Source organism: Rana temporaria, chromosome 4 (assembly GCF_905171775.1).
Source record: "Rana temporaria chromosome 4, aRanTem1.1, whole genome shotgun sequence".
Lineage (NCBI taxonomy): Eukaryota > Metazoa > Chordata > Amphibia > Anura > Ranidae > Rana > Rana temporaria.
In genome coordinates, this window is record NC_053492.1 from 451,183,558 (window position 1) to 451,190,227 (window position 6,670).

Consider the following 6,670-nt stretch of genomic DNA (forward strand, 5'->3'; position numbering starts at 1 on the left):
TGGGTTCCCTGTTGGTGCTTTCTTACTGTGTGGGGGAAGTGCTGTCAGGAACAACACAGAGACCGCTATTCCTAATCACTAGGAACAGCAGACCCCCATGTTGTCCACAGCCAGAACGAGAATCTGCCTTGTTTACATAGGCAGAGCGGGGATCTGCCTCTCTGTGAAGTGATCGCGGGTGGCTGGCGGACATCGGGTCTACCTGGGCATGTGCATCGGCTCCTCCTTCGTGCAGCGCACACGCGCCCACACTATTTATTGCAGGGATCCTCAAACTACGGCCCTCCAGCTGTTGTAGAACTACACATCCCATGAGGCATTGTAACACACTGACATTCACAGACATGACTAGGCATGATGGGAATTGTAGTTCCTGAACAACTGGAGGGCCGTAGTTTGAAGGCCTGTGATCTATTGCGTGACTACAACTACAGGAGGGGGGCGGAGACAAGACCAGTCACCCTGCACAAGGAGAGAGAGCAGCAGTGAGCGGTCTTTATTACAGGAAGCTCCTACACAGAGGGAAAGTCTCACATTGGATTACTGTACAGATCTGGAGGAAATACACAAATCACACCAAGATTCAGGGAATAATACGCATGATGAAAGGATATAGACAATGGGCTAGATTCAGCAAGAATTTACGCCGGCGTATCTATTGATACGCCGCGTAAATTCAAAGCTGCGCCGGCGTATCTTCTTTCTGTATTCAGAAAGCAAGATACGCCGAAATTAGGCTAAGATCCGACTGGCGTAAGTCTCTTACGCCGTCGTATCTTAGTTGCATATTTACGCTGGCCGCTAGGTGGCGCTGCTGTCGATTTCAGCGTAGAATATGCAAATGAGCTGGATACGCCGATTCAGAAAGGTACGTGCGCCGGGCGGATTTTTTTACGTTGTTTGCGTAAGGCTTTTTCCGGCGTAACGTTACTCCTTCTATATGAGGCATAGCCAATGTTAAAGGGGTGGTTCACCCTAAAAACTACTTTTTTTTATTACACTGGCCCCCCACATTACAATACGATTAAGGCTATTATTTTTTTTTTATGCTGTACATACCTTTGTACAGCATATTCACCCGTGGCGTCCGGCTTGCGAGTCCCGAGGGAGTGGGCGTTCCCAACATGTCTGTGATTGACGTTTTGACCAAAAACGAGCTCCCCCCGTTGCGTAAGCCGCGTCACGATTAGCGAAAGGAGCCGAACGGCGATGCGCATGCGCAGTATAGCGCCGACTCGCCGTTCGGCTCCTTTCGCCAACCGTGCCGCAGCTTACGCGACGGGGGGGAGCTCGTTTTTGGTCAAAACTTCAATCACAGACATGTTAGGAACGCCCACTCCCGCGGGACTCGCAACCCCGAAGCCACGGGTGAATATGCTGTACAAAGGTATGTACAGCATCAAAAAAATAATAATAGCCTTAATCGTATTGTAATGTGGGGGGCCAGTGTAATAAAAAAAAGTAGTTTTTAGGGTGAACCACCCCTTTAAGTATGGACGTCGTTTCCGCGTCGAATTTAGCAAATTTTTCACGTCGTTTGCGTAAGTCGTTCGCGAATAGGGCTTTGCGTAAATTACGTCCACGTCGAAAGCATTGACTATTTGCGACGTGATTAGGAGCATGCGCACTGGAATACGTTCACGGACGGCGCATGCGCCGTTCGTGAGAAACGTCATTTACGTGGGGTCATGTTTTATTTGCATAAAATACGCCTACCTCTTCAGAATTTGAATTTGGCGCGCTTACACCGGCAGATGTACGCTACGCCGCAACTTAGGGCGCAGGTTCTTCGTGAATCCAGCCCCAGCAAGTTACGGCGGCGTAGCGCATCTCAGATACGCTACGCCCACACAAACTTACGGCGGGCTTTATGCATCTAGCCCAATATTTGCTGATCCCAGAGCTCAGCCAGTCATTCCGTGTTCCTTTGCTGTATCTACCATCCTATCTCTGAATAATAAATGAGACAGTCACGGGTTAAGCTGTTCAAATAACATGAAGAGGGAAGAACAGGGATGCAAAGTCAAACACTCCTGTCTGGGCACCCGCCAGGTGATTCTACAAAATACTTCTTCAGGATTAGTTTGGCATCAGGTATGTGCCGGAGGATAAAGAACAGGCCAAGCTTCATCTTATTACCTGGCAGAGAAGAGAGATGACCGGGGTGAGGGATTCTGCAGAGACATTCCCAACAAGAATATCATTTGGACAAGTCTATGGTGTGCCATGATAGTGAAATGAGGCGCCTACCACCGTACATCCCTGTATACCGAGGAGACGTGAGCTGTACTCAATATACAGTGGAACCTCGGATTGCGAGCAACGCGGTTAATGGGCGTTTCGCAATACAAGCATTTTTTTTTTTTTTTAATCCCGACTACCGCGTTGGGCCTGATGTGAGGTGGGGGGCGCCAGAGCCGTTTGGAAATGCTCGGAAATACTATGACCCGGATTCACGTAGCACTTACGCCGACGTATCTCGAGATACGACGGCGCATATGTGCATTTGCGCGGTGTATCTATGCGACTGACTCTGAAAGCAAGATACGCCTGAAAATAGGCTTCATCCGACCGACGTAAGTTTCCTACGCCGTCGTATCGTGGGCGCATATTTACGCTGGCCGAAGGGGCGCTCCCATTGATTTACGATTCGAATATGAAAATGAGTGAGATATGCCGATTCACGAACGTAGTTGCGCTAGGCGCATAATATACGCGGTTTGCGTAAGGCTTACGTCCGGCGTATAGTTATTCCCCATCTATGAGGCGCAACTCAAGCAAAGGTATGGACCAGGTTACAGCCGTCGTATTTTACGTTGTTTACGTAGTAGTACGTGAATAGGGCTGGGCGTAGGTTACGTTCACGTCGTAGGCAGTGATCCGTCGTATCTTAGGGAGTAGTTTCGAAGTGATTCTGCGCATGCGCACTGGGTTGCGTCCATGGGACGGCGTATGCGCCGTACGTTATTCGTATCTTGATGGCGCTCGGCCCATCATTAACATGGGGTCACGCCTCATTAGCATGGCTCACGCCCACTGCCACTTACGACGAGTTACGCCGAGGGAACCCAGCGTAGATTAGGGAGCAAGTGCTTTGTGAATACTGTGCTTGCCGCTCTGCGCTACGTCGGCGTAGCGTATATTCGCTACGCCGGCATAACTATGCGCCAAGGTATGCGAGTCCGGGCCTATGTTCCTGAGCCTTTCAGAGTTCTGCTGAGCTGTCCCCGGGCCTTTCTGGGTGTTTCCGAGGCTCTCCGGCGCCCCCCACCTCTGGTCACATGCGGTATTGCATGCCATTGAAGTCAATGCCGAACAAATTATTATTATTTTCGTTTCTATTGACTTCTATGGGGAAACTCGCTTGGATATGCGAGTACTTTGGATTACGAGCATTCTCCTGGAACGGATTATGCTTGTAATCCGAGGTTCAACTGTACTGGTGATATGACACAACAATGTGAATGTGATCCCACAAGGAACCCTGGGAACAGATGTGCTGATCATTTAACCACTTGGGACGAAAGACGTCCACAGCGCGGATCCCAAGTGCCAAGTGGACGTCCTTGGACGTCCCGTTTGTTTACATTCCCCGCGCGCGCCGCTGGGGGCGCGCCTCGGGGAAACAACGTGCCCGGCGCATTGCTGGGGAGCCGATGCGTGTGCCTGGCGGCCGCGATGTCCGCCAGGTACCCGCGATCGGCGGTGACAGGAGGGACGTGGAGCTCTGTGTGTAAACACAGAGCTCCACGTCCTGTCAGGGAGAGGAGACCGATGCTGTGTCCCTTGTACATAGGGACACAGCATCAGTCACCTCCCACAGTCACCCTCCTCACAGTTAGAACACACCCAGGATACACATTTAACCCCTTCCTCACCCCCTAGTGTTAACCCCTTCCCTGCCAGTCACATTTATACAGTAATTAGTGCATGTTTATAGCACCGATCGCTGTATAAATGTGAATGGTCCCAAAATTGTGTCAAAAGTGACCGATGTGTCTGCCGCAATATCGCAGGCCTGACAAAAAAAAAAAAAATCGCAGACCATTACTAGTAAAAAATGTAAAAATAAATCATAAATCTATCCCCTATTTTGTAGGCGCTATAGATTTTGCGCAAACCAATCAATATACGCTTATTGCGTTTTTTTAAAACAAAAATATGTAGAAGAATACGTATCGGCCTAAACTAAGGAAATTTTTGTTTTTTTAAAAAAAAAATTGGGATATTATTATAACAAAAAGTAAAAAATATTGTGTTTTTTTCAAAATTTTCTGTCTTTTTTTGTTTAGAGCGCAAAAAATAAGAATCGCAGAGGTGATCAAATACCACCAAAAGAAAGCTCTATTTGTGGGGAAAAAAATGATAAAAATATAATTTGGGTACAGTGTTGTATGACCGCGCAATTGTCATTCCAAATGTGTCAGCGCTGAAAGCTAAAAATTGGTATGGGCACGGAGGGGGTTTAAAGTGGAGGTTCACCCGGAAATAACAATTTTTAACATTAGATTGATGCTCATTTTGTCTAGGGGAATCAGCCATTTTCTTTTAAATTGAAGCAGTACTTACCGTTTTAGAGAGCGATCTTCTCTGCCGCTTCCGGGTATGAGCTGCGGGACTGGGCGTTCCTATTTTGATTGACAGTCTTCCGACGGTCGCATCCATCGCGTCACGATTTTCCGAAAGTAGCCGAACGTCGGTGCGCAGTATAGAGCCGCACCAACGTTCGGCTTCTTTCGGCTACTCGTGACGCGATGGATGCGACCGTCGGAAGCCTGTCAATCAAAATAGGAACGCCCAGTCCCGAAGACCATACCCGGAAGCGGCGAAGAAGATCGCTCTCTAAAACGGTAAGTACTGCTTCGTTTTTAAAACAACTAGCCGATTCCCCTAGACAAAATGAGCTTCAATCTAAGGGTAAAAAAAATTTTATGGGTGAACTCCCGCTTTAAGTGCCCAGTAATGAAGTGGTTAAAGCAGAACTCCAGCAAAATATAAAAAGATATAAAAAAACAAAAACAAAAAAAAAACACATTAACCACTTCCATACCAGGCCAATTCTGACACTTCTCTCCTACATGTAAAAATCTTAATTTTTTTTTGCTAGAAAATATACACAGAACCCCCAAACATTATATATGTTTTTTTTAGCAGAGACCCTAGAGAATAAAAATGGCAGTTATTGCAACTTTTTTTTATCTTGCACCGTATTTGCGCAGCAATTTTTTCAAACATTTTTGTTGGGGAAAAAAAATGTCATGCAAAAAAAAAAATGGCAACAGTAAAGTTACCAATTGTTTTGTATAATGTGAAAGACGATGCTACGCCGAGTAAATAGATACCCAACGCGTCACACTTTAAAATTGCGCACACTGGTGGAACGGCGCCAAACTTTGTTACTTGAAAATCCCCAAAATGTTACAGTTTGCATGTTTTTTACAGGTTTTGAGTTCCCCTCTCGTTTTCACCGCGTCTAGATGCCTAAATGCATCGAGTTGCTGCCATGTGATTGGCTGATTAGCAATTTGTGTTACCGAGCAACTGAACAGGTGTACCTAATAAAGTGACCGGTGATTGTATATAGAACTTTATAGATAGATAGATACACACACACATACACATACAGGACTGTATACATTCATATACACCTATAAGTAGGACTCTATAGGTGTATATACACACATATACATGGGGCCCTAATATATACACACACACATAGGACTCTATAAGTATATATATATATATATATATATATATATATATATATATATATATATATACACACACACACACACATATATACATACACACACATAGGACTGTATAGGTAGGTAGATTATATATATATATATATATATATATATATATATATATATATATATACACACACACACACACACAGGACTCTATAAGTATATATATATATATATACACACACATAGGACTGTATAGGTAGGTAGGTAGGTATATATATATATATATATATATATATATATATATATATATATACACATACACACATAAGGAGTATATATATATATATATATATATATATATATATATATATATATATATATATATATATAATTACACACACATAGGAGTGTATACATGAAATGAGAACTGTTGGGTAATGGAGTCCAGGCTGGCAGTAGTATTAATCAGGGACTTCCATAGATGGGAAGTAATAGTACTCATACTAGTGGGGGGTATAACCTCCCTCCCCCCCGGTCCCGGTCCCCGTCCCCGGACTCTGTTCGGGATATTCGGCTCCCCTCTCACCTCAGCCTTATCCAACCGCTTTCCAAGTCTAGAGCGACAGAGCGCCGAGCGATAAACAAGTCTTTCCAAGCGGCGGAGACGTCCGTCGATCGGCGCTCATCTTCACTCGCCTGAAGAGTTTTGTACTGTACGCGTGCGCAGTGGTTCCGGTGATGCTAGCATCGCCATTTTTGTTTCTCCTCTTTTGGGTAGACGTGTTCCTCTCTCAGTAGAGGGATGACAGAGAGAAGGAGGGAGTGCAGAGCCCATTAATATAAACATATGTGAGAGCTGCCTGACCTGAGGGACCCCCCAACTGTCCTGGGATGATGGGAGGAGGCAGGCTTGTAATAATAATTAGTGATGGTTTCATATAGAGACACAGCTGCCCAAGGCATGCATCCATTCT

The 6,670-nt window shown here is 45.5% G+C and overlaps 1 protein-coding gene across 1 annotated transcript in view; it reads right to left on the reverse strand.

Moving 5' to 3' along the window:
• MCFD2 (multiple coagulation factor deficiency 2, ER cargo receptor complex subunit) overlaps window positions 1-6,404 on the reverse strand; it is a 35,776-nt gene extending 29,372 nt beyond the window's left edge. Inside the window, exon 1 of the mRNA XM_040351570.1 lies at window positions 6,283-6,404. The gene's annotated coding sequence lies outside the window, so the exon portion shown is untranslated. The remainder of the gene's footprint in view (window positions 1-6,282) is intronic.
• Between the last annotated feature and the right edge of the window lie 266 nt (window positions 6,405-6,670).